Source organism: Apteryx mantelli, chromosome 6 (genome assembly GCF_036417845.1).
Source record: "Apteryx mantelli isolate bAptMan1 chromosome 6, bAptMan1.hap1, whole genome shotgun sequence".
Taxonomy (NCBI): domain Eukaryota; kingdom Metazoa; phylum Chordata; class Aves; order Apterygiformes; family Apterygidae; genus Apteryx; species Apteryx mantelli.
Window position 1 is genome coordinate 48,811,684 of NC_089983.1, and position 27,653 is coordinate 48,839,336.

The 27,653-nt window shown below is 47.6% G+C and overlaps 1 long non-coding RNA gene across 1 annotated transcript; it reads right to left on the reverse strand.

The window, feature by feature from the left end:
- On the reverse strand, positions 1 to 27,381 carry LOC136992357 (uncharacterized). Its single transcript, XR_010884613.1, has 3 exons — positions 27,312 to 27,381; positions 24,393 to 24,501; positions 1 to 89 (listed from the first exon to the last, which is right to left on the reverse strand). It is a non-coding gene; the product is annotated as an uncharacterized lncRNA (long non-coding RNA).
- Positions 27,382 to 27,653: the final 272 nt, after the last annotated feature.

The following is a 27,653-nucleotide window of genomic DNA, read 5'->3' on the forward strand; positions in this document are numbered from 1 at the left end:
TGCTGCTGTCACTCATCGGTGGACCTGCTTTGCCTTGTCTGCTTTACACCCCTTGGGGTGATGCAGGGAATTGCTGAACAAAATGTTTTCTAAATGAGAAAACACAAAGAGAAGCTTGTAAACCACCAGATTTCTATGGCTGGAAGACAGGTAAGTTGCAAGGTTTTGGTGGGAAATAGGTGTTTTGTTGCTGGATTACCAACAGTATCGTTGCTGTTGCATGAACCCTCTGCCCCAAACCCAGCGCGCGTAGCTCCAGCCAGCTGGGCAACCCATGGGTCAGCCCCAGGCTTTCGATTTTATTTCTTTTTTACATTTAGAACTTGGAAAAACACCCTGTTTCCTGCCAAACCTGTGTGGGACAGGGTGATGCTAGTGAAGAAGATGTGAAACATCTCCTCAAGCCAGCTCGGTGGCTGAGGGCAACCGTCGCACGGGCTGCTGCAGCCACCCACTCCAGGGGTTTCCACCAGGGCTGCAGGATGCGGGCATCATTAATTTCTCATTAATTTGTCATTAATTGGTCCGTGCGCCTCTAGGGACCCAATCACCGAGCCCCCGCACAGGGGTCTGCCCCCGGGCGCCCCTCCATCCCGCCGAAGGGGGTTTTCCCGTGCACGGGCGCAGTGGCTGTTCCCATTGCGCTCGCTCCTCTGCAGCGCTTGCCATCTGGAAGCGCCTCCTCGCCGCTCGCGGCCTCCCTGTCTCCTTTCCTCTGGTGCTTATTCCTCTTAATTTCCCTCTCGCTCTGTTATTAGCCCGGTGACTTAATGCTTTAATTTATTCGCTGCACAATGGCCCAGCTCCTGCCCTCCGGCAGACGAGCATTTGTGTGCCTGGCGGAGACGGGCGCCCGGCACGCTATTCAGCACGCCGGCTGCATGTGAAACACTCCAGGCTCCAACCGAAGGCTGCCCGGCCGCCCCGCGCATGCACGGACCCGAATTATAATAACAGGTGCAGGCTCGGAGACAAACACGCACCAAATTTTAACAATTCCCCTTGCTGCGATCTGCCGCCGTCTCTCGTTCAGCACCTGGGGGCACAGCTTGCATCGCTCTCTCCCACAGATTGCTCAGCTCTCTAAAGCCCTTTTCCTTGGACGGAGATTTTACAGACAAAAATGCCTTATCCCGTATTTCATTATTTCCCGCTTATGCGCTTTTGGCCAGCAGATGTTGTAAAACATATGTCCTTACTTGGGGGAGCAGCTCTTCTTGCAAAAGCGAGTACTAACAGCTGCCGTTGCAGAAAACTGCAGCGCCGGTCAGCACCAGGATACAAGAGCAGCGTGTCTAACACCCAGCACCTCATGCCAGAGGTGGCGACACCTCAGCACGCTGCTCTTAAATTCCCCCTGCTTCTGCAAAAGGAGCCCGGGGGCAGGCGCGCGACACCGGGGCGCCTCGCGCGCGCGAGCGGGGGAGCCGGAGGCGGGCGCTGCCTCCGTCCTTCCCAGGCGAGCCCGGAGCTCTAGAGCGGAGCAACGCGGCGCGCAGAATTATTTGCCCCTAGGTGAAACCCCGAAGGGGGCAGGGAGGTGACCCTCTGCGCCGCACGCGGGCTCCGCGGTCGTTGAAAGCGCTCCAAAAGGAGAAAAGAGCCCTGGCTGACTGGCCCAAAAGTACCGGTAAGGGGTGAGTTTACGCTGTCGTACAACCGTGTTGCATAAAGCGAGCAGTAGCTTCTTGCTAAGAAAAGCCAGTTTTGCTGTGCTTGGCAGAAATGAAAGGAAAAGTACTTTGCAATGATGCTGCGTGTTATTTATCAGTCATTACATTTGCTCGGGGGGGTTGTGCGTTCCCGCTTGCGAGGACGTAGGATTCACCCTCTCAAACACTCTCGTTAATTATCCTGCGGAAATATAAAGGCCCAATCTTTATCCGGCCTAATTCCACATAGCCCTGATGCGCTAGGGATCCGCACCAAAGGCTTAAAAATCCCAAATGTTTCTCCGTGTCAGTGGCAATTACCTCTGGGATAAAAGAACTGCCATCAAGATTCAGTTGGTATCATAATATCAAAGCAAAGTTGAGAGACTTCATTTCAATTTTAATGCAGCTCGCTCTTTATTTTTAGTCACTTTTGTTTTTAATAGTACCATCTGCATTTTAAATCACGAGCGAGGTTCCTGCTTTCAGGTTTCCTCTTGCGTGAACTCAAGTAATTGTGGGTAGTGCTCTAATACAATATATACATTATACGCCCCTTCGGAGAGCTGTAATTACAGAGTCTCTATGACAACAATGCACCAACTTGCAATCGGCCAACGCCATATTTCCTCCGCGCACAATGCAGCCTATCTGATCGTATAGGAAATCCTTCCCTCGGCTAATTTAAAAATCAATATCTCCCTGTCGCAAACGTTCACGATCTGGGATGCGTTGCTTCCACAAACGCAACACGCGACTGGAAGCAAACCCTCGCCGCTTATTGGTAACAAGAACTCCGAAACTACCGCAAGGCTGCAAATCGCAAAGTGTTTGTGGAAAATCAGCCACGGTCGAGACGGACGGCGCTGAGGCCGGGCGCTGAACCTCAGGCTGTGCTCCGCTAAGCACCCAGCGCATTGAGGGAGCATCGGCCGGCGGCTCTTCCCAGGCTGGGGATTTCATACGGAAAACGGTTGAGGGAACATTTTTGAAGCTGTGTTTTATCGGCCTTGCTGTTGGAATCACATTGCTCCCGAAGAACCGCAAGGAAAGCGCTCCCGCCCGGGCGAAGTGCCTGGTTTGGGCAGTCAGCCGCGGAGCCGCCGTTCCCGAGAGCAAACGCAAGCGGGTTCCCTCTGGCTGCGCGAGCCCGGCGGCTGCCGAGCCCCGCTGCGCCTCGTCTTCTCAGCAGCGTCCGTGGACGTCGATAAGGACGGCTTCCTTCGGAGCTCTTCCGAGCGCAGAAAATTTTGCAGAAAATACTTAATTTGTCCCAGCGGCGGCAGGGTCAGCTGGGACATCTGGGTCTGGATATAGGTCTGCCAGAGTCTGGGAACGCTTAGATCCTGCTTTTCTGGGTGATAGGCTTTTCTTCTCGGCCTTATTTTTAACAAAATTGAATATCTTTAGCAGAGCTCTAAACCGTTCTTCCCTGGGTTTATTTTCCAAGCCTGTTAATGCTCCCTGGAAAGCTGCCATTTTTCTAAATCCTTCAAAAGCCACAGTTTGAAGACCCGAAGCCCAGTTCCAAGGGAGACCAGACTAGCGCTGAACAGAGAATAATAATCTTCTGGGTTTTCTACCAGGCCGCCTGTATTAGTCAATATAATACACACAGATTTTGCAGCGCAGTCCTACTTTTCCTCAATTTATTGCCCACGGTGACCCAGATCCTTCTGCGACTGGCTACCGTAGCCCAAACGTGGTTATACATTTGGTTATTCCTTCCTTCGACTTGCAGTTTTTATCTTTTGCATTTTTTTTTATCCCCGTCCGGTGTGCTTTTTCTGACACAATGTAAGATTCGAGGTCAGTGAAATGGAAAAAATTTGTCAAGACCTTCCGAGGACGCGTCCTGCTGTCCCCTACCGCTCAACGGCAGCATCGTGTCCCTGCAGTCGCCCGTAGAAGAACGCTCGGGAGCCCCCGCTCGCCCCTCTGCGAGCCGACGGTGTCTCTCCCTACAGTTAAAGGTTTAGCGAACAGGACGCTCGTGTAAACTCGCGCCGTCCACCTCCCAGCGCTGCCTCTCCGCTGGGCCCAAAGGCTACGGGCTCCTCTCGTCTTGTGTAAGCCACTGAGCAGTTTCCAAGCAACAGGTTTTGGGCCAGAATCTTCACGTGTTTATACAGGGAGGAAAAAAAAAAAAAACAAACTCCTCTTCAGTGTGGTGGGAAGTTTTAGGTTTGAATTAACGGCAGAGATCCAGGCGTGGGTGCAAATGCCCGCGGTTCAGGACGGAAATCGTTAAACTGGGCTAGTTTCGGGGAAGAACCGTAGGGACGACGAAGGAGCCGGAAAGCGCGCTTTGTAACGAAAGACGCGGGGGACCTTGGCTTGTTTTCCCTACCAAAAGGCGGGTTAAGAGCGGAGCTGCTCGCAGTCTCCGATTTCTCCTCTGCTAACGCGCCAGCGCGGGCCCCCCTGCGGGCAGGCAGGCGAAAGGGCAGGCAGCCACCGCGGTGCCTGCGAGAGGCCAGCGCCGCTTTAAAGAAAGAGCGCGTTCCTAACGGCGCGGGTTATTAACCACCGAAACAACCACCGAGAAATCCTCAGCCCGCTGATCTGAGGAGGGTTGTTTTTTTTTTTTCCTGCTAAACCCAAAGCTTTAGTTCAAATAGAGAAGTCCCCAGGCATGCTTTACACAGAAGTTCAGATGAGATAATCATGATGGCTTCTTCTAACCTTATAACGTACGAATATGCCGTGACCCTTCTGCCCTCTTTCTGCACTCCCTTCTCCAACCAGTAATTTTCTCAATAACCGCACACAGGGTTTCCGCAGCGTTGTCACCTCGAAGGCCGTTTCTTTCACGGCGAGCTTCCTCCGTGCTTGTCCAGCTCCGATGAGCCAAGGACCACGTCTGCACAGCACTCAGATCCGAAAGGTCTGCAGGCAAAAGCGATTAGCCGCTGCCGCCGCTAATTGCCCGGCCTGTCAGCAAAGCTGCCTTGACACCAGGCCTTTTTTTTTTTTTTCACCCAAACGTTGAGCGTCTCTGAAAGGAAACTCGACGTTTCGCCTGTCAGCTGGGCAGGGCAGGAGGTGGCCAGCGGCACCCGGGGGCCGTGGCTGGCTCGGCGGTGCAGGGCTCTCGCCCCGAGCCGCGGTGGTTCGCGGGTCGGCCGAAGCCGTGAGCGAGAGCTGCCGTGTCTCTGCCGAGTACTTACCGCTTGCAAGGCTGCCAGAAAGCGAAAGGCTGAAGAAAATCGCATTTACAGCCTTTTCAGCAGTAAGCCCGAGCTACCCACATCCAAGCCATAAAATCCGCCAGAAACTCTGGCGTTTGCAATGCTCTGCATCGATCACTACAAAAGTCCTGAATGCCAGAACAGTGAAAGTCTAGATTTGCCGAATGTGATACGTGCCTGACCCGTTCTGTTCCTCCAAATCCCGGGGATTTATATCCCCTTTCCAAACTATTACCTCTAAGGTGCCAGAAGCAATCCAGTCCGACGTGGTGTTTCCGTTGCCCTCTCCTAACGCGGTTTATTTCACACGATCGAGGCTTGTTTACAGCACAGAGCTTTTTGGATGCAGAGCAGCGAGAGCGGCTTTGAACTGGTGAGCGCTGGGTCCGGTCCCACCTCGGCACGCACTAAATTGTCTCCTTTTTTGGCCTCTTTGCCCTTCCCGTACCTGGTTGCACGTAACCAAGCTTACAGCACCTCTGGGCAGTCTCGGACAGGGTGCTCCTACGGTTCCCAGGCCAAGAGATCGCTGCTTTCCACCACAGCCTCTAAGCATGACAGCAATACAAAAAATAGGTAATAAATGCCGGGCATCTTTCCAGAATCTCTCCTTGGACGTGCCAAGCTCCATGGAGACCAGGGAGGTGGCTACCAGCCAGAGCCAAATCCTGTTTCTGCTCCTGCGCTCATGGGTGAAACACTGAACATGAGAGCCGGGGTTCCTGCGTTCGGGTGAAACACGGCAGAAATGTGCTGCACCGATGAACAGGGATTTTTAGCCTACTTGGTGTATTTTTTTTTAATTGTTTCCATGTCGTTATTTTGTTGCCGTGGTCAAATCCGGCGAAGCAGGAATAGCGTTTTATCGTGCTGCTGGCCGCTGCAGGTTCTGGAGCACCTGCTCCAAGCCGTTCTGCAGCTCCGTCACCTCCAGCGAGGCCAAGGGCTCCCCGGCAAAGCGCGTGGGAGCCCACAGAGCCTGGGAGCAGAGGTACCGGGGCCAGGTCCGCCTCAGGGATAAATTAAACCGCAAATAGGACGGGAATCCGAAGCCACTGACACGGGGAATGGTTCAGAGCGACTCAATCCCCGCTGTCGGATTGATTTCACATGGTGATTTCCAGCATGTTAAACGGAAGCTTCTCAAAAAACTCCCAGCAACGAACCGGTCCGTGATCCAGGTGGTTTTCCGTCAGGCAGAGCTACGGACGCACCACAAAAGAAAGCACGAAGAGGTGCAGAGCTTCCCGGCTCCGTTTCCCCTCCGGGGGCTGGACTAGCCCTGGAAGCACTTGGGCGGTATTCAGGCTTCGGAAGAGTTTCAGAGGCAGCAGTTCCTGGGCTCTGTGTTTGGGTAGAGTGACCAGAGGGACCGGCCCGGGGATGACACGCCAACCCGGCACGGGCTTTCAGCAGGATATATACGCATATTCTTCACCTCATTGCCAATGAACGTGATGCTCCAGTTATTCACGCGAATGCCTGCTGATCACTTCGTCTTAATAATATCAGCTGGCGCATTATTCCTCAGATTACTAGATCTTACTTTAATGAAAGTGCCTTCTTTTGCCCATTTTAACTACTTTGCTTCCCAGTTCACCTAATTCTCTCTTGTGCATGCAAAAAAAAAGAGGTCTGAGATTTGCCTTGTCAGTTTTAAGCCTTCCTCATATCATTTAAAATATCGTGTTTTACCACAACGTGTAAAATAAAACCAGCCCAATACATGTCATAAATCAATTCCTGCAATAAGGTGACAGCAAAAATACCTCAAAGCATGATTCTCACTTTGTTTTCACCTTCCCCAATCGTCTTGGGACAGAGACACCCAGCCATCTCTGCAAGTCAAGCTGACAACCTCTGCATCAAGCACTGGTTTATGTGTGTTTTCACGTGTACCCTTTATTTCATCTCTTGTCCCTACCTCCTAGCTGGACTTACTCCCTAAAGGCCATCGTATGCAGTACAAGCAGAGAAATAATTGCATATATATATAATTTCATATATATATATTTATATATAGGAATACATATGTGCATATTTGTTTTTCATGTGACGCAGCAGGAGGGATGGAGCAACAGGGAAGTTCAGCACCTTGGTACAAGTCATTTATATGAGATTTTCACCAGCAAAGGATGTGACTGAGGAAATTCTCTGTCTTGGAAGGAACTGCACAAAAATGACACTTTGTGCATAGACCCTCTACAATAGAAGCCACCACTTCTTTTTATACCTAGCAGCCGTCAGAGGTAACCGTGATTCCTTGGGAATTACCAATACATGCAAAATGCTGGTACTTTTGCAGCGCAGTGAAAGTTGGCAGAGCAAAACCCACGTGCACGTGCAGGCAGCAGAGCGCCAGGCAAGCAGGCTGCAGGACCACGGCCTTCGGGAAGCCACGGCAGCAGCGAGAGAGCCGCCACGCTCCCCCGCGAGAGCTAGATCACCGTTTGCACGCTGAGACCGTTCTCGCTTCACGGAAAAGCAAATTTGGCTCATCCTCCCATAGAGAAGTGATCGGGAAGTCTGTTTTTCTAGCCTGCTGGTGCACGAAATCACACTCACGTTCCTGCATGTCAAATGCTTTGCATCCCGATAACGCAGCATTTACACCTAGCAGTTACCGGCACCAGCAAAAGGAGCGAAAACGGCGCTGGGGCTAGGAACAGCCTCCCCAAAGCTCCTCTGACCCATTTACTTGGGGGCAGCCTCTGTGGATAACGAAAGCTAAAGAGCTGTAAAGCCTGCGAGGTATCAGCCTGCTCTGGCTGAGGCACCAACAGCGGCTGCAAAGAACGAGCAGCCGGACAACCAGACCGCTGCAGTTTGCTTCTCCCACTCCAGTTTCCGTTATCCGTAATTCAAATTTTTCCTTTCTACAGTTCTACTTTTTTCATTAATTTTCTACATGCTTCTTGTGTCTTTTATGTACATTTAATTACTGCATTAACCAAAGAACTCAAAGGAAGTTCCTAAGCAAATGAAATTCCAAATTTGGGATTTGGGGAAAATACACAGCCTACCCCTTCTATTTATATTGAAATATTTTAATGTATTTTCAGTAGCTTGGCCCTGACAAAATGCATTTTCATTCAAGCAAATAATATATTGAACAAATATTATTTTCCCACACTTATTTATTGTCAAATAATTGATTTTTTTACAAAACCTCTCCGATGCTATAGATAACATTATAGAGATTGCAGCAGGGACTTGTTCAGCTAACATGTATTTTTCATGAAAGCCCGATCACTATTATAAGCCACATTTCTACAAAGCAGGTTTCCACTGCTGTTGCATTTCTTCATTATTCTGTTCAGAGGGTTCACCATAAATTCATGCAAGCATACTCTGTTTAACGGAGCGGTATTATCTGCAATGGACTCTTTCCATTATTCTTGTCCTACGGCGCTATTCCAGCATAAAGGTGGGCTCACGAAAGGAAGGGCCGGTTCCTACCTTGGCAGCCGGGGAGACTTCAGAAATAGCCCCTGGGATGAACTGGACGAGCTCCAGTAACTAAGAACGCAAGAGCTTTCCACAGCTTTAATTTACAACAGCCTCTCAAGGGCTGCCAACAGGGCAATCTGCAGCTTGGGCAGACTGTATTTCCATCATGACTCCTGCACATTTTCCCCTTTCCCTCTCCTACGCTTACATGAGAACAATCCCTCGCTCACCTCTCACGGCACATTAACAGCCTCAGCACAGCAGATGTGTAGGCAGGATGTATTGCACACATTTTCCTGGACAAAATTTAAGTGCTATCCAAGGATAAACGCTGCTGTGCATTAATGGGACAACCTGGGAGCTCAGATGCAAAGAAAATGCTCGGCATTGCTCAGACAGAGACTTGCGGGTTAAGCACAAGGTACTTACAGAGAAGATATTCCTTCTAAGAAGTAATAGTGTATGTTGAGAACCACTTATTTTTAACCCAAGGCATGTACAGAAACTCTGCTAAATCATGGTTAAAACCTCTTTCTCTGTACATGCGCAGGTGTGCGTATCTCGTGCCTCAAGCTACTACTGCCTGCTGCAAAGACAAATCATCCCAGGAACTTCCTCGTCAGTGGCCATACACGGGGTCGGAGTTGGTGAAACATGGAAAAAGAAATAATTTAAAAAAAAAAAGGAAAAAGTTATCTGTGGAAAGTGCCTCGCCAGTACAAGGTCTGAATCCAGAATCAAGCAGGATGAGACTAAATGCTGAGAGCCATCTTCCTGCAGACTCCCTGCTGTGTCCCAGCAAGCGCCGGGCGCTGCAGCGCGTGAAGCTAGCCGTGCGTCCGCCGCGGGGCTCTGCAGAGCAGCTCGTTTTTGTCTCAGGAGGGAGACCGCAGTCAACATGCGTGGTGCTCGGAAAACGTCAGCTCCGTGACAGTAAATGGCAGCAGAGCATTGCTGACGGCCTTGGGCACCCACGAAGGGGCTGGGCACATTCACGGAGGGCAAGCTGTCCATGCTAAACGCTGGCGAAACCGCCTGCTGCCAGAAGCAGGAAGGGATTGCAAAGGCAAGTGCCACTTCATAGTGTTGCTTTTAATTTTCCCTCGTACGTTTGGTCACCCCAACCAACGGGAACCTGAACGACTGCCTTCGGCGTGTCCCGGCGCCACTCCTCTGTTCTTACCTTCCTATGCAATTTCCCAGCTAAGCTAGCTAAAAATACTCCTTCGCATTGTACTTTCTAACTTCCTGTACATTTTCTCTTTAGACAAAAGTGGAGATCGTTGCCAAAATCAAATACTCAGGGAACTCTATTACACATAAAGTCAACTGTTACCATGTGACATCTGCAAACATCTGGAATTCATCTCTCCCTGGTATGATCTCTCTCCATGTGGGACTCCAGCATGATCAAATATCAGCCTCGAGGAGAGGTTACACAGCTTTTTCAAAGCTGACACAACTCCTGCAGGAAAGGTCTTGCAGATAATTGAAATTTCAATTTCCTACAGTTCAGAAAAACTGCAAAAAAATTAACACTGTCAAAATTGACGGGGAACAGACAGATTTTAAAAATATTTAATGATATGTCTTTTAACCTAAGGAATGCATTCTGTTTCCAAGATTTATGAGATTTTTTTTCTCCTTTGTCCTCAAAGTCAGATGTGAAATGTTTTTCATCTGTGTGTTTCGACGAAAATGTTTGAACCAAAATAATATTCCCCAGCAGTGCTATGAATTAACCCACACTTAAAACTGCTCCCCTGGGCCATGTACAAACGGAGCAGGAAACTCACTTCTCAGGGTATCTGGTGTCTTTGCCTCCCGACTGCCGGGAGCGGGGAGCTGCTCCAAGCCCACCTGGGCCCCCGGCGCGGCGTGCGGCTGAGTTTCCCCCTTTGCCGAAGACGCGCGGAGAGGCAGGTCGGCAGCGGGGCCACCGGGGGGTTCGGCTATTCTTCAGCACATCTCCTGCAGACTTCCCAGCTGGCTACGTACAGCCGAACCTTTCCGCAGAAAATATTCCCCGTGTCAGGGGAGAAAGCACGGGAACAGCCAAGCAGCCCCGTGAGAGAGGCATGGAGAAGCAAGAGAGGGAAGATACCTGCGCTCCAGGCCATATCCAATTAGCAGTTAAGCAAGGAAACTGTTCCATTGCTCAAGCACCCTACGAGCGACCGCAACGCAGCGGCTCTGCTCCTTCCTCCACCCGGCTGCGCTCCCCAGGCGCTTCTCAAACCCAGAGATCCCGGGCTCGGAAGCAGGCTCGTTGCCTCGGGCTCCCGACGGCACCTGCAAGCTCCTCGTTCCCACACCGCCACGTCTGCACCCCAAAGCCCAGCAAAAACGGCGTCTGTGCAGCCAGCACTTCCAGCCAGCCAGACCGGCCACATTCCTCTAGCGTGAAGGCATTAATGCTGGTTTTATGCGGCGGTTTGTTTAATCTTTCTTCTTGTCATATCATATAACTTGTCACAGAAGGGGAGCCTTCCTTCTCGTCATATCATGTTGATGGTGAGAAACCCGCTTGCGGCGAGCCGCTCTCTCGGCGTTCAAAAGCTTCAGTTTCACTCTGGTTTATATCCCCCAAAGCCATGTATTAGCTTGCACATTCCTTCCCACCCAGCGTAACGTAGAGCCGGGCAGGAGCAACGGCGTTCGGCCTGCCCGAGCCCAACTCGCCGTCCCTCCGAACGAGGGCAGGGACGCGGCATCGGCTCCTTGCCTTCGCCGCACCTCCAACGTGTCAGATGGGGCCACCAGCGGCACCGCCGGCCATCATGCCCTTGGGAACCACCACCGCTCCTCGCTGGGAAGAGGAAATCGGGATTGGAGGAACGCCATCCCGGAAGGGCTGCGATAGGGAGATGGTGGCGTTGACGTGCTCTTCCCTTTCTAGAAAGCCGCCCCCGGGAAGACCCACGTGCGCAGCAGCGCTGGCATCTCCCTGCCTTTCCAAAGCTGTCTCCATTTCACACAAATCGCAGATTATATGCCAAAACTGTGCTGTAGGGAAGCTGCCTGGTTGCTCAGCAACCGCACTGGTACTGAATAAAGCTCGGGGCTTTGACCTACCGTCTGCAAGCTCGTGCTCGGAAAGGAGCAAGTTTAAAATCTGGAGAAAGAAATTTAGATGAGAGAACAACCAAGACTTAGTGGAGACTAGGTAAACTGCAGTTTTAGTTAATAAAAAATCAGCAGTAGTGTCACAGGAGGAGTAAAATTTGCTGAACTTTGCCACCAGCAATGCTTCTGGTGGAAAAATGTCAGTCATCTTGTTTTTCCTGTTCTGCATTGCTGTGATTAGCTGGGGAACGGAGGGGAATAGCACGTGACGTACCTGGATTGCTGCGGTTGTGCTGAGTGGCTGTTGCACGAGTACTCGGTCTGTGCCAGGCAGGGAAGCAAAAAATCTGGCATGTGATATGCTTCCCCCCGAGAGCTGGTGCATAGCGAGCAGATCTGCTCTGTCCTGGAAGAGCGGCATGTTCAAGAGACAAACTCCTCTTTCCAGATTCAGGAATTCAGCATTATTTTGCATGTGAAATAAATAAAGAGAGCTTTGCGTGCAGGGAGATCCCTGCCCAGAGTCGTTGCTGGTCTGCTTTCCCCTAGCAAGCCTGGTGGATGACCCCGTAACACATGTTTCCTTTCTGCAGCTCCAAGGTACCAGGGTGCCAGTGGCAATTAGGTCGATCCATCGCTTCACAGTTTACAGAATGCTCTGCTTAATTATTAAATACCACTTTATTGACAACCCGTGACTCCCGGTGGCCTTTTAACCTTCTGCCGACCTCTGCACATCCTCTACGGCTGCCTGATACGAATCTTATCTCTTGCTGCCTCTGCAGGCAAAGCGGTTCCCGTCGGGTCCTGAACCCCTGCACGTGCGCCTCTCAAAGGCAGCACTCTTCACTCTTACAAAAGCGCCCACCAGCTCAGACATTCCTGGGTTTTCCACCCTGTTATTAGCTTTCCAACCCAGCTCTGGTCATTTTACTGTTTGCATTTCTTGCATTTAAGGAGAAACTATGTTCAGTGACTGCTACTGTTGGTTAAGCAGTGATGGATTTGCTAAAACACGAAGGAAGCACTCTTGATACTGTGTTTTCTTTCCTCTTAAAATGTACTTTTTGAAGTCATAATATTTCAAAGTACATTTATAATATGTTTCCAATATGGGTAAAAAGATTACTTTAGTCTCCTGGAAAATGTAATTTCCAGTAATTGGTGTTCTCCTACAATATCTCATATACATACATTAATTCCTCTCCTCCAGCCTTGCACGTATTTCTTATCCTATGATGTTATATAAAACAGGCTGTTAAACTTCCCCAGTAGCTCTGATTTTTAAACTCCTATTTTGTAAGAGTTAACTAGTAACTCCTTGTAAAATCAGATTTCCACAAGGGCAGAGAGTTTCCAGTTATTGATTACACGCTCTGAGATTCAGTTCTATGCCCATAGCACAATTTATGTTTTTTCTACTATTCACAAACTTGCAAGCTCCCCACTCCTCAAGAGCATCAGATCGTCTGAAAACAACCCTTTACTTTTCCAAAAGGTTTCAGACTTCAGAATAACAATAATGTTTCTGGTGTTTTACATATATTATGTACATATTCTTCAAAGTGAAATAATTTCTATTGTAATTGCTGTATATCTATTATCAATAAGGACAGCAAATCAAAGAATAACATTTTAAGAGCTGATTAGACTTTGCTTGTACTTATGGCTTGGATGTTTGTGACTACTGTATCTCTGCCATCTTCATAACAAGGAAGAGACCTTTTTCCCACTGCTCAGGCCAATAGATTGGCCCATGGTTTTTGCGTGATTCCATGTCCAAACTTCAGTTCTACCACTGCCTTTTTCTCCCACTTCTACCTGTTCCAAGTCTGTGTCAGGAAATGGTAAGTATCTGCCGAAAATTTAATCAGTTCATCAAAACCTTTTGGATATTCTATTGATAGTTAATTCAACATATGAGTCAACATAATTCAACATAATCATGTTTCATGGAATAATAAAATCCAGAGACAGTAAAATCTATTAATACATCTACATCCTCCTGCTGTTTGTGCAGGATTGCTCCATACAGGGTATATTTTTCTCCACTGTATGCTTAATACTCACTTTCCAATGTTACAGCTGATTATTACTCTTTTTAGCTGCTACCTTTTACACAAATGGGCAGCTTAATTTCTCTTGCATAATTCAGTCTTGGAGCTCTTATATTGTGATATCGGTCCATTCACCAGTAGTCAAAAGCTTAACACAAGAAAGTCTGAAAGATCAGGGAAACCTTCAGTTCATATTTTTCTTACAATTAAACAACTCAGCCTGTCTTTGCTTTGCTGGAATATTTTGAAACCTGGCTCCAAGTCTAAATGCTGCTTGTAAATCAAAACAGCATTTGCAACTCTAGATGCCATAAAGATGAGATGCGTTGTGACATCGCTGTTTCACTGTTAATACATTCGGGGAGTATATTAAACTGAGTCTAATCTCTTCTCAACACCAGCATGGTGCACAGCACCCTCACCCACCTGGGTACCCAGAGGTGAGTGCACTGTTATACATTAAGTCCGGGTTGCAAGAAGCTGAGGAAAAAGAAGAAACCCCCCCCCCCCCGTGGAACTAGAGAGCTTCTGCATCCTATCAGGGTGGAAAATCATATCTGAAAATGTTCCAAAATCCATGGTGCACCCATGTATGAGCTGTCCATCCATCTAGATATTTTAATTTCATACATCACCAGTTTCTAAGTGAACAAATAGCAGGGCTTTCTAGAGTCCAAATACCCTAGTATATATTCTACTCACTTCACCCTGACTTTACTATAAAACACTGCCACGCTAAGAGTAAAGGTCTTTTGTTTAAAAAATGAACATCTGAGTACTCTCAAATCCATGTGCTGAATTAGATTATCTTGAAATTTGCTGTGTCTCATGGGGTGCACGGTCAGGGTTAGCAGCCCGTACCTGGCATACTCTGAGCAGCTCATTTATCAGTCCCAGCCCGACCTCAGCGGCGTGGGCTCTACTTCGGCTCCCCGTCCCCTCGGTGCAGCCGTGAGCGGTGCCGGAGGGCACGCAACGCCGACGGCTTCCGAGCCGGGCACGCGCCATGGCACGGAGACGAGAGCCCCCTTCCCCACGGCTTGTCCCCTTTGCCCTCGCTCCGGTGTGCAGAGACCACCTCGGGGCCTGGCTCAAGTCAGCTGCGGGACGCCCGGCATCCACCCGCGCTGCCCCTTCCCTTGATGGTGCAAATGGGTGCAGGGAATCAAGGGCGATGGGTGCATGCACCTTTCCTACAAATCCGCCCAGCTACCACTCGGAAGGAGAGCTTTCCAAGGCAGTTCTCTCTTTATCATTTGTTTCGCCATCCAGCGGCCTCAGTTCAAAGGTCAGTGCACAATAAATGAGATTTCTGGCCCAGTTGTCTAATCACTGCTAATCTTGTTCGAACGATCCTCCGTTCCATCCGCTCTCCTAGATCTCTTATTAACACTTTCCTCATTCCTTCCATCGTTCTTCTTCCCTTTCATTTCCTAGGCATTTCTCTAAGCACTCCCCTTATTTTGGCCTGTCCAAAACACTGTAATGTCTTTCTCTGAATTATGTTGACATATCTTGTCATCTCAACACTTCCCCATAATCACTCATTGATTTTTTTTTTCCTTTGCTATATTTGGAATTATCAACATTTTTTATTCCAAAACTACATTTCAAATGCTTCCAGACCCTGAATCTCTCTTATTTGAAATTCAACAAAATTGCCTTGAAAATGCTGTTTGTTTTCAAGCTGCCTTTTCTATATTTCCTAAATCTTTGCTAAATTATCAAGACCTATTTTTCCTGTGTCAAGAGCTAATTTTCCTGTGTCCTTTGAATAACCTATTCTTTATCTGGACTGTGATTGAGCCAGGATTCAGAAGCTCTTCAGCCCTCTCAAGATCTTTCAGTTCTTTGCTTTTCCATTAGAATTCTCAAGGCTTGTGTATCTTTTGTTTCGCTGATCATTTTGATTTGAGATATATTAACTGAGAGTCTACATTCATGCTCTTTTTTGTCTGATTTTATGTTGGCATAGGTGTTTATGATCTTCTTCTTATTAAAAATAACAAACTGTCTGCCTAAAGAAAGGGAGCATAATTATGCTCTGTGCAATCTTAATACTTCAATAGTTTCGAGTCAATCAGTTCTCTAGTGGGATTTTCTCAATTGCAGGAGAAAGAAATGCTTAAAAGGTAAAAAAGAAATCTTTAAAGCATTTTGTAGAACAGAACTGGAAGTTACGAATCCTCAAGTATCTCATTTTTGTGTCAAATTCTAAAAATCCCAGGAATTATCCATCTGACAGTATATTCACATACGTTTCTATATTTAGCGGCGAGGAGGTAAGCATAATAACTGGCTTGCTTTTGCCATCAATAGGCCATGTGGCAGGCATACACATGGGACGATGTTCTGCTTCTACACAGCGAACTTCTATTGCATTATTTCATTTGTTTTAAAAAAGAAAAGAAATCATACCTCAGATCTTAACTCATTTCTTAGTATGCCTTTCCTACAAATGTTTGAATTAGGGATATTAGGGTTTTCTTGACGGCAGCTTTAGGGTTATTGTGAAGGAGGGAGGTGGGAGAAACAGTCTTAGCTACCCTGAAACTACATATAAAATATTAACAGCTAGCAATATCTTTCTATCACAAAGACACTGGTACCTTGTTCCTTTATTATTACATCAATTCAGAAGGATTGCTGGTGAGATCAAAATTGAAATCCCTGTAATATTTTTTCGCTCTCCCCCTGCTTTTCATCCCAGCATTAGTAGGAGCCTTGGTCGCTGTGTGTGACTTTCTCCCCATGAGGTGAGAAAGATGTCAGGTGTTTCCGAGCTGCTCTTCCATTACCTGTTCCATTATTCAGAAAGGATACTTGATTGGATATGTGGCGTAATAAAGCATAATCCTAGAGAAATTTCTTTCCCTTTCCATTTTTTTCTTGCTTGAATACTTATTTTTCTCAAATCCTTGCACTTTAATATGGTATTTGTACCTTCCTAGCCTTCTTACATAGCCATTTTCCTGGGAAAAAAAATAATGGAGCTAATAAGAACCAAAGCCTAAACTGAACACCCCCTGAGAGGCACTCATCTGACCTCTAAGCAAAGATAAAATGCACACTTTCTGCATTGTTTCATTTTTCACCCACCCTTTTTCTACATGGTGCAATAATTACACATGCCATTGAGTAGGCTCCCTAGGCTTAGGGAATGGTTAGATGACCAGTGCATTGGGAAGATGAGGAGTGGTTTTTTGCTACTTAAAGCCCTCATCTTGCAAAGGACTGAGAAGGAGCTGCATGTCCCGAGAGACGAGGGGCCTGGGCGCTCCTCGGCAGTGGGAGACAGGATCAGTCCCAGAGGGGAGAAAGCATGTTAATGGAAACCTGAAGAGTGGAGTGAGCCAAAACCTTGTCTTCTGCTTTTTGCAAGCAAAACCCCAAACACAACCAGACAAAAGCCCTGGTGAGACGCTAAGGCTGCTGCATGCATCAGCCCTGCCTGCATCCAAGTCATTATGGTTTACACTGCTAAGGGCAAAGCAGGTCGGGACAGGAGAAATCTCTGCTCTTCATCCTTCTTCCATCCCCTTTTCCCTTTACAATCCTGTTAAGAAGAGACAGAGAAGCAGAAAAGCTGCTAACATTCATGTTATCAAAATAGCGTTACGTCCTCAAGATGTACCATCCTGCATTACGCAGACGTGCTGGCTGGCTGGTCGCTCTCTTTAGGGAGAACAAAGAGCACATCATTAACACCCTCTGGGTCCCCCAGAACTAGGAGGGACAGGATTTCGCCAGGAATGCTTCTTACGTTGAAGTTGAGCAGATTTTCAGTGGTATATACTAACTTGCGATATAAATTCCATTTCATTAACCAGGAAGTGGAATAAAGCCTAAATTAGGATATCAAATTTCAGGAAAATGCAGTAAAGGCCATTCAGCTTTGAGGTTTGGGTCACTATATACCCAGATGCTAACTGCTAAAAGCAAGTATGCTAAGCATCATACATTCTGGATGACAGATACAAAAGGTTATAACTGTCATGTTATTTACAAGATGAAAAGTGATTACAGGACAGTCCTTGGGCGATCACTTATATACCAGTAGATGCCTTTTTTTCCTGCTGTACTTCCATTATTTTAGGACACTGTTCAGGTCAGACAGTTTACATGTCTTTCTTACTGAAAAAAAATTCATCTTTTCAGTTCTGATTCTTTAAAGTTGTTATTCTTGGTTCATAGCCATTTCAAGAAAAGCCAGCTTTATCTCTTCATGACAGACAAATAAATGTGGAATGAAGAAATCACCAGCGAGTTCCACTTCTTTAACCTTACTGTTCATATAATCTGTGGCTTTCCCAAGAAAATGTAAGACAGTTGAATAAAATACCTAGTTTATCAAAAAGACACATGAAATATTGGCCACTGGCCAACTGATCTCCAAACATCAGTTTTTGATGTTGGAGGACAGTGAGTTTCACTGACATGAAGTATGTCATTTAGTTCATCTAAATGAAAAAAAATTCTTTGGAAATCCAGAAAGACTGTAGATGTTTCCATTATGAGGGAACATGAGGATTTGCATGAGGATCCTCATTTTCATGAGGATTTTTGGCAGCTGTTTGGCAGGCTATCCCATGATTCGCTCAATTCTGTTCCAAATAGCTCTTCAGCACAAGCCCTTTCTCTCCACACTCTCTATTCCCATTTCACAGCAAACAGAAGGGGCAAATGGTGTGACTGAGCGGTGTGCTCTTTCTCCTAATCTTTGCCCGTTAGGCACATGCAATCGTTTAGTGAGGTCAAGCAAGGCTCAGACCTCCAGCCTCTACCATTGAGTCATTTTGTGGACTTCTCTCCAAAGACCACTGAAGTCAACAAAGGTTTCTCTATTTTGGATCAGATCCATAGCCCAACCTCCCACAACTTTTCTTTTCTTTATGATGAGATTGTAATGTATTTATTATATTAATAGAGTGGTAAAAATTTATTTTGTGACCTTAATAATTCAGCAATTTTGGTCAGATTTTTGAAGACGTACAGTGGTACATACAGATATTTCAATGTATTTCATCTCCATTTTAGCAAGTTCACAGAACTCTGGTATGACTCAGATCCCAGTCCAGTCAGCTCTGACTCCAACACAGGGATCATTTTGCCTCTTGTTCATTCTTTCCTATCTCTGCCGTTTCCCTCCTAGCTTATCCTCCTACTGTATTGCACACGATAAACCTAATGAGGTCTCTCCTGTGTTGTATAAATTGCTGTAGTTTCAGCAGATATTCTCTAATCCCCAAAGATATTTCAAGGCATAATCTGTCTTTTTTTTTTTTTTTTGGTACTGCTAGTCAGATATCTGCAGACTGCTTAAGGATGTTGTTAAACAAGCACCACTTGCACAGTTCTCTTCTGATTTGTGTTCTTTACTACAGCTCTAGCCATTGGCACGTTTTATTCCCAGTGGCTCTCATGACTTACATTTCATGTATTGACTTTTCTAAAGTAAACCCACGAGGGATATTGCAAGGGCTGATGAGCAGTTACTGGGTATTGTTATCAAAATGAGACTTGTGCTATGCTGAGAGCTGGCTACTCCTTTTAAATAGATCAAACACTAGCTGAAGTGCAGATAGTTACAGCTAGGTTACAGTCTTGGTCTTCTGCAATTTCTGTTTTCTGGCTGTGTGCAAGAGCTAGAAGTCGAAAGCAATAAAGCACAGAAGATAAATGTTATGGAAGAATTGCCTTCATTATATAAGTGAGGTAGCTGGGTAATAAAATTATGTGGAGAGCCAGGGAAATGCTGACCTTAGGCTATGCAGCATGCCGAGCCGGGAATGGTTGCCCTCAGTAACATACATGTCTGAAGGGGTCCTCCTTATGAAAATCCAAGGGAAGAGCTTGCCCTTGGCAGAGTGACTTCCATACAATTTTTCTGTCTCCAGCAAATGTTATTTTTTGCAGGCGTGATTTATAAATCAGATTTAATAAAACCTTATCAAATGTACCTCTGCTCTCCATCAAGTTAATACAACTAACCTAACTCCCTGGATATTCAAGTCTAGAAGGGTCTCAGGCCAGAGATGGATCATTTCTTTTCCACCTTGAAAGGGAAAAAGACACTGCTTTTCTTTCTCGGTATACCCAGGATCCTTTTAGGAGGAGAAGGCAGCATGGCAGGCATCAAAGGAGTTTCTGCCCTCCACGGAGTCCATCCCACATTACCTTGCAGTGGTAGCACATCCCTTTTAGGTGACACAAGTGTCCAATGGGAAGTTGCTAGGGAAAGAGGCCTGGGAGAGCCCTAGACAATGAAAGGAAGAGCTGTCAATAGGAAGACCACCCCAGAGAAGTCATCAAACCACCCCAAGCATCCCTCCTCCCCACAAGGGCATGACTACTTTTCTGTTAAGACGGAGATAATTTGGCCCCAATTAGGAATTTCATATAGCACTGCTAGATGCAGTCTGCTGCAGAACTGAGTGGCTTAGGCAAGCAACGCACTGCAGGTACTTACAGTAGTTTTAATACAGTGTGCCCAAATAGCATCTGAAAGTTGCTGATGAGACAGAGGTGGATGGGTCTAGTTCTGTTAAAACAATGAGTTTCCATCCTTGGAGGTTTTCAAGACCCAACCCCTGAGCAGCCTGGTCTAACCCCATAGCTGACCCTGCCTGGGGTAGAAGGTTGGACCTCCAGGGGTCCCTTCCTCCTGAATTAGCCTATCACCCTATGATCCTACCAGAGATAAGACAGTGATGGTCAGGAAGTTTGGGGTAGACTGTGCTCCAAGAAACAGGTAAATTTTCCGCTACTGAGTTCTCCTTTTGAACTTTTCCTCTGGGCATGCTTCCAGTCGCTCCGAAATGTTTCACACCATCAAAACTGATTGTTTCGGCCATTAACTTCCCACTGTACTTTGACTGTTTGGGAATAAAGCTTTCTCTTCACAGTCTAGTAAAGGTATTTCAATCCTGATCTGAAAAGAAAACAACATTTTCTGCAGCCACTCATTTTCTATTAATATTGCCAACTGGAGACAGCACTTGATGGCTGCTTTCATGAGCAAGGGCACTGCGTCCTAGTTTGGACCGAGACCATTAACTCGCTTCGCACAGGGCACATTACAGCCTTTACAGCATTGACTAGGTCTTGCAGTTCTTTGTTTCATGCAGTCTCCGAAGCCACCCCGCTGTGCTGTGTGTCTCTGTTTAGAGTGCTCCAAAACTTCATGATGTTGAATTACGACAAACCAATCCTCACTGGGGAGCTGTGTCCCAGCACAAGCATATAGCAGGTCTAGAACAACCCCATAAAGTGGGCTTCATCGCTCCTTTTCATGCGGTACTGGAAAGGTTTATTGATGAGCAGCACTGTTTTAAAATCCATACTGTGAGCCAGTCCTTTGATTCTCTGGGGCAATCCCACAGACAAAGAGAGGCCAGAGACCTGACGAATCTGGCCAGATGGAAATAGTCTTCACTGCAACTGGTTCTTCACTGCCACTGCAAAACCCACCTGACACCATAGCAGGCCTAGACACTGCACCATTTGGCTCTAACGGTGGGAGGGAAACACGAGGAATAAGCATCACAGGGCATGATTTCACTTTGTTCCCATGCAAGTCTTCCTGTAGGAAATAAACTGTGACTCTCACCCCGGTCAGCTGTATAAGAGAAGGTCTCCAGTAATAGGACCAGTCGTTCTGAAGTGGAAGATCTTTCAAAGTATAATTGGCTTTACTCTTTGTGCCTTGCACGTTGCTTCTATCAGCCTTAGCGTCTTGTAACGCATTTAACAACCCCGCCTGTTACTGAGACTTATGCAGACAGAGGGAAATATTGTTCTTGGCCAAAGTCACAAACGGAGGAGGACAGCTTCCTTCGGCAGCTCCACCGGAGCAGGTGCAGCAGCCCCCCAGCCCCTTCCCGCAGCACCAGGCTTTGCGAGGTTGTGTTACTGTCGGCTTGCAAACCGGAGGGGAGAACCTCTCACCAAAGCCGAACACAAAGCTGAAACTAGGCTTCTCCGGTGAAGACCCCTTCTGCTAGAAATCCAAGGAAAATCTGTGTGTGAGGCCATGTGGGTGCTGTGTGGGCTTAGAATTGGAAGCACACTAGAGCCCTCAGATGGCAGGAAGCAAGGATAACTGGGGTCAGTCAAAAAAGCCTGGCTAACACACCTGGATGCAGTTATGCATGCCTTGGATTAAGTCATAATGGACTACAGTGTTTACTATGATTAATTTTTTTTTTCCGTTTTCCTCTCCCCCTCTAAATTGTAGGTCAGAGCATATACAGCCTTTTACTTTCTTGCTCCCAGTGGTGCATAAACATTGCATTTTGAATGGATTTTTGCTTTACTTTTTTGTTCAGGGGTCTCATAAAGGAAACAACATGCAGCTTTGGGGTATGAGCTCTCTCAGAGTGTGGAGAAAGGCGTGGGTTTGTGCATTTTTGGTGTTCTGTCTGGCTTTTAATGTGCACTGTTAATATTTACAATTATTTAGAGAGAAATATTCAGTTTATCATAAGAGCTCATTATGGGCTTGTAATGATGAAATAAAAAGCAGAATGATTTCATCCTGGCTATTGGTGATGGGCTCAGACAGCCAGTAAAAAGGTCCCACAGAGCACATGGGTTTTGTTCAGCTGCAAGCACATAACGTGTCTGCTGTAGTAGCAGAGACAACTGTAAAGGTAGCCCTCGAAGAAAAATGAATCCTTTATATAACGAATAGATGCAGAGGCTTTTGGAGAGAAGGGAGATGAGAACCCCTCCTAACATCCTGGCTCAGGTCAAGGATGTAAAATATGGTGTGTCCAGTCCTGAGGATGAAACCCAGACCTGACGGGAGGAACAGTGCATGAGTTCCCCTGCACACGGCTGAAAAAAGACAGTTCTCATCACTGCCAGTCCTACTGCAAGGGGAAGGAGCGGGGGGAGGGAAAACGAGATATAATCTGATGAAAGACATGATTACAGAGATTGCTGAGTTCCCTGACAAATTGAGAAAACCACATGGCCTGATTACCGTTTAAAAAAAAAAAAAAGAAGAAGAAAAAAGACGAATGTGAGCATCAGTGCTTTGGAAGGAATACGGAGATATGTGGATGAGTGTATTATTAAATCTTAAGCGAATACTGCGTTGATTAGAGCAATACATCTATGTCACAACTGCACTGGAACACCGTTCTTTGGGACAGGCCACCACAGGAACACGAAACACTCCTGTACGGAAGCAGGGACCGGGGCAGCACACATGCAGCACCACGTCTGGCTTTCTCCTCCCCACAGAAAGGATGTGCGAGCCTCCAACTGCAACGAAGCAGAGGGATCAGTGGCGTCTGTAAAGCTGCAGAGGACCAAGTGGTCTGCAAAGACACCGTCTCCGGACCTCTCATGTGGGTGGCTCCCGGGGCTCCCCTGCTCCCCACAGCCTCTAATCGCACCTAGTGAGGTTTGAACCCTTGAAGGAGTGGATGTCTCTTCTCCCTAAGGCCCCCCTTCGCCAGAGGTATTCTGTCTTTCCCCATCTCTGTGCACGTACGGATAATACGCGCTTTATTAACCCTTGAAATTCACACCAAGTGGGAAGGTAGCAGCTTTCCAGCCTCTTCTCCCCCATCTTTCTCCACGGGACCCGGGAGCACTTCTGGAGCATTGGTTGTGACATGCATCACAGCACCGAAATAGCAGTAGCAGGACAAAAGCTCTTACAGACCCCGGGGCGTGCTGCGGCACCGGGATCCAGAGGGCAGCAGTATTGAGCTGCTGGTGGGGTCTGAGCAGCAGTTTCTTGGCTAAGCTCCGTTTCCGTGCTGGTGTTCCCCGCTGCCAGGAAGGAGGGGGTTTACCACCCCAAGTCCCTCTTGCCTTTCATTTCGGGCAGCCCCTTTAGATACCCCGTGTCACAGCACAGGGTGGCTCTTCACAGCAAATATTTCCCTCCTGAGAAGGAGGCCTTGGGCAGTCTTTGCCTCGATGGTCTTCCAAAAACAGCATCCAATACTCTCTCAGAGAGAGAAACCTTGGAGCCATCCTCTTCCTTTCCCACTTTCCCTCCTCCTCTGTTTCCAGTTTTGCCCCTGCTGGTGCGCTGCTCGGCTAGGAGAGGCAGGAGCCTGGCTCCAGACTACCTACGGGGCTGGGCGTTCAAGCCCTTAGAGGAATCCTTGTCCCTTGTCCTCATCTGCTCCAGACGGGTGCCAGCTCTTCCCATGCACATGCCTGCCCACTCCCGACTCACTGCTCCTTTGGGATCCTTTGGAACAGGATCCCCAGTCCTGCTTTCCTTGAGGTGCAAACAGAAAAGCAGTTTCACTGGATTCAAAACTATTCATGGGCCAGGGGAAAAAAAGAAGTTTAATCTAATTCCTTCTTTAAAACAACGGAAAAATATATGAAATTGTTGAAACAGCTATTGCCGTTTTCTAAATAAAGAAGTTTCGATTTGGGGAACCAAAGGACTCTTGCATAGTCTGCAAAATTCAACAGTGGATTTAAAAAGATCTGCAGTTTCTCAAAAAGCCATGCTTTTTCAGAAGAAAGGCTTTTTGAAGGCCATAATGGCAGCTGAAGGGCTCTCAGAGCAGTCCTACTACCTAGTTTAAAAGTCAATACTGATAAGGCCCCAATCCAGCCAGTACTTAAGCATGTACTTAGTGTTAAGCATCTGTTTTGTTAGCGCTAAGTGAACATCCCAGGTTCAACTGCAGCCTCATTAACATGGAAATGAGTGACTCATTTTTCTGTTATTTCAAACTGAGCACTAATAACTTTTTTTTCCCCTCCATCTGACTCTGTAAGCCATAATAATGGAGGGCTGAAAGGACTGAAAATTTGATTTTTCTTTGTATCTGCGAAGCAAAGGGGCTCAGCCCATCCTCCATAACGCTCCATCGTAAACGGCGCCAGGCGCCGGAGGGACCGGTGCGGGAAAGGCCGCGGGATGGAGGAACGCAGGCAAACGCATACGGCTCTTTGGAGCACCAGACGCTCAACACCTTGGATGTCAGCCTTACCGCGCCTCGGTGTGAACCGGGGTGACCGTCTCCAGCAATCTGCTGCTCAGGGCGGCCTGAGAAATACCTTCTCAGCAAAATGCCACGCTTCACCTCTCCCCAATAATACCTGCGTACAAAGAAATTACATCAGAAATGACTTCCCCTCAATCTCAGTAAAAGCACATTAGGAAAAACTTCCATTTCTAGGAGAAGACTTGACAGCTGTGTTGAAATTACCTCTGGTAATTTTAACTGAGTGGAAGCTTTTATATTCGATTGCACCAAAAATGTAAAGCATGCCACTTATTAAGCTTTTATATCTGACATTCAGTCTGGTACCTGACGACATCCTTCTAGCAATCTGGAGATCACGCAGCTAATGTACTTGAAAATGGTAGAATTAGATATGGTGGAAAGTCATTAAACTTGAAATTAAATGGGCTCTCTTGGTTCTTGAAGGAAATGTTAAAAAAAAAAAAAAAAAAAAAAGCAATGCCTCTGCAGAAGTCAGAAAACAGCTCCCAGATTAGCTGTCTGAGCTTTCTTCTTCCTCTTTTAATAGTGACAATTAGTTAACTATCACACCAGCTTTGCAAAGCAATGAGCAATCTGCATTACGATGAAGGGCAGGAACCCGCAGGCTCCCACCAAAATGAAGCATCGGGTCCTTTTCACTATCGGCACCAGCCTGGGCCCCTCTCTTAGTCCGAGTGTTTTTAGCCTGATTTCAAAGATTAAACAAAATGCTACGCAAGTATTCTGAAGCTTTGGCAAATCATAAGCTATTTTCTATCCAAGGTTTTTAGTCAGAAAATGATGCCTACTGGTACATCATAAGGCTTCGTTTGGGGGATAGTGTGGAGAGAGACAAAAACTTACTTCCATCCATTAAAATCCACATAAAAATAAGTATACAAAAATAGCTGGATGAACAATGCCTGTAAAATGTCTAGGCCAAATTAAATGGCCTACAAATACTTAAAACACAGTGTTGCCATGGTATCATACACCAGCAAGACGCTATACAACCTAAGTACTCTGCGATTCAAGAAAACCAGTAACGCAGGCCCCAGGGAAACAAACGGGTGCCGCTTGGCTCCAGAGACAACAGCGATGATTAATATCTGCGCCACGGCACGCTTCGGCCAGCCCGCTGGCTTGCTAGCGCCGACTGCAGCAGCTCAGCAGGGCTGTCCTGGGCTTTGCGTCCGGGCGACCGCTCCAGGTTAAATTCTGCGCCACGGTGCACGTGCACCGGGAGCCCCTTTGTGGTGCAGCTAAGGCCAAAGGCAGGGGAGATGGGCACCCAGGGCGCATAAGCCAGACTTGTGTCTTTATCCCCTGCTTTGCTGCGTAGCATCGCTCCGTGCGCAGCCTTTACGTCTGCCTTTTCAGGAGACGGAATCAACCAGACCTGGCCGTATTAACTGGAAGGTTTATTATCCAGTCAGACTTTAGAGTTCCCCAAGGCAGGGATTATAACATTTTATGCGTTTGCAGACAAGTGAAATAACGGGATTGCAGTCCTTCCCTGAGATCTGGCAACACCTCCAAATCCTCTACGGCAATAGAAACAGCGATCAATGCAACCTAACGCCTGCACGTTGCAGAACGAACTCCTTGCTGCGCTCAATTCACGTGGCATCCACTCCTCTTCCGTCATTCCAGGAACCCGACGGGTGATCATATTGCCTTATAGCTCTAGGTATAGCAAGCTAAAGCCACTCGGATTATTTCACTTGTCAAGTATTCTGAGATCGGTACTACTTTGGCACCAGCAAGCACAGCCAACGATTTGTAGAGCCCACTGGAAAACCTTGGTTTTAACCTTATTACTGAACTGCGACCTTGCTTACCTAAGCATATGCACCCCCTGGTTCATTAAAGTGGTAATAATCTCTGGATACACATTAATGGTCTTTGTGTGAGTATAAAATGACAGGTTGTTGCCAAATATCTGGCTGTAGTTAACAGCTTCAACTCTACAGGTAAGCACCACAGAGGAAAATATAAATGCATTGTTAAAAAAAAAACCTCTCAAAATAACCATAAAGAGCAGTAAAAACAAAACAGCTACAACATAAACACACCCTTTTGTGCCTCTATATTGTGCACCATATTGTAGAACATACGGTGTATAAGATCACCCACGGACCAACGCTTCCTGTATAGGCGAAAGGCAATTTGAGGGAGAACATAGCAAGACTTGCTTGCTTTTACCGCAGTTACCAGGGAACATTTTGGGGTTCGCGGCGCTCCTGGACGGCGCCATCGTTCCTGCTGCGCGGGGCCCGGCGCTGGCCAGATACTTCTCTACTACTGCTGTGCCTCCCTAGCCCGAGACGCCACTTGAACGCAAAACAGACTTTGACCTGTCCGCGTTTCTTGAGCTGCCCTCCACGCATGTCGACGCGCGCGCAGCGGCGGGGAGCAGTAGCGCGGCTGTGCCTGCCGCCGGCCCGTGCTCTCCGCAGGGAGCGCGCGGGGAGCTGCCGGGACACGGGCTCACGCGGCCGGGCCAAGCGCGGCTGATGGGCGCTCTCCTAAAACCCGCTCCGATTCCTTTAAGGAGCTGCTTACTGCCAGAGATGAAAGGAAGGAGCGTGGAAGTTAACGAACCTGGGAAGCGCGATTAATGCTGTTTTCCAGCACTTCTTGACGGAAAAAAACATGTTTCTCGACTATGGGCTCACCAGCACAAGACTCTGTAAAGCCGTGCACAGGGGAGTCCCTAAGCCCTGGGATATCGTGAGTCCCAAAGCAAAGGGCACCAGCAAACACACGCCGACGGCGTGCCGTGCCGGGGGCATATGTGTCCCCTGCTTCTCCTTCCCAACGCCCACCGTGCCTCCGGGAGCCCGGGCGAAATGCGGAGAATCCCGGAAGGGCTCGATTACCCTCCCGCTTCGCCGCTCGGGTGGGAAGCGCTGCACTTACCGACGCCAGCGGCAGCACCGCAACGGCCCCGCAGACGCCAGGTTTCCGCACGGAGCCGTGTCCGGCTGCAGCGGGCCACGGTGGCTCCGGGACCGGCCCGGCCTCAAGCCGGAGTTCCCCTGGAAGAGAAAAGCCAAGCTCTCATGAGCAGGCTCCGAGTCGGGCAGAACCTTTTGGGTGCCGTCTGAAAGGTTAACAAATCCCTCTGACTCACTGGTGTAAAAAACGTGATACAACAAGCTCCGCGCAGCCACCGCAGGTGCCGGGTGCTGTGAAAGTGCCGGGGGCTACAGAGGTGATTTAAATGGTATACGTTTGAAGCGTAGTTCATATTAAGTACCA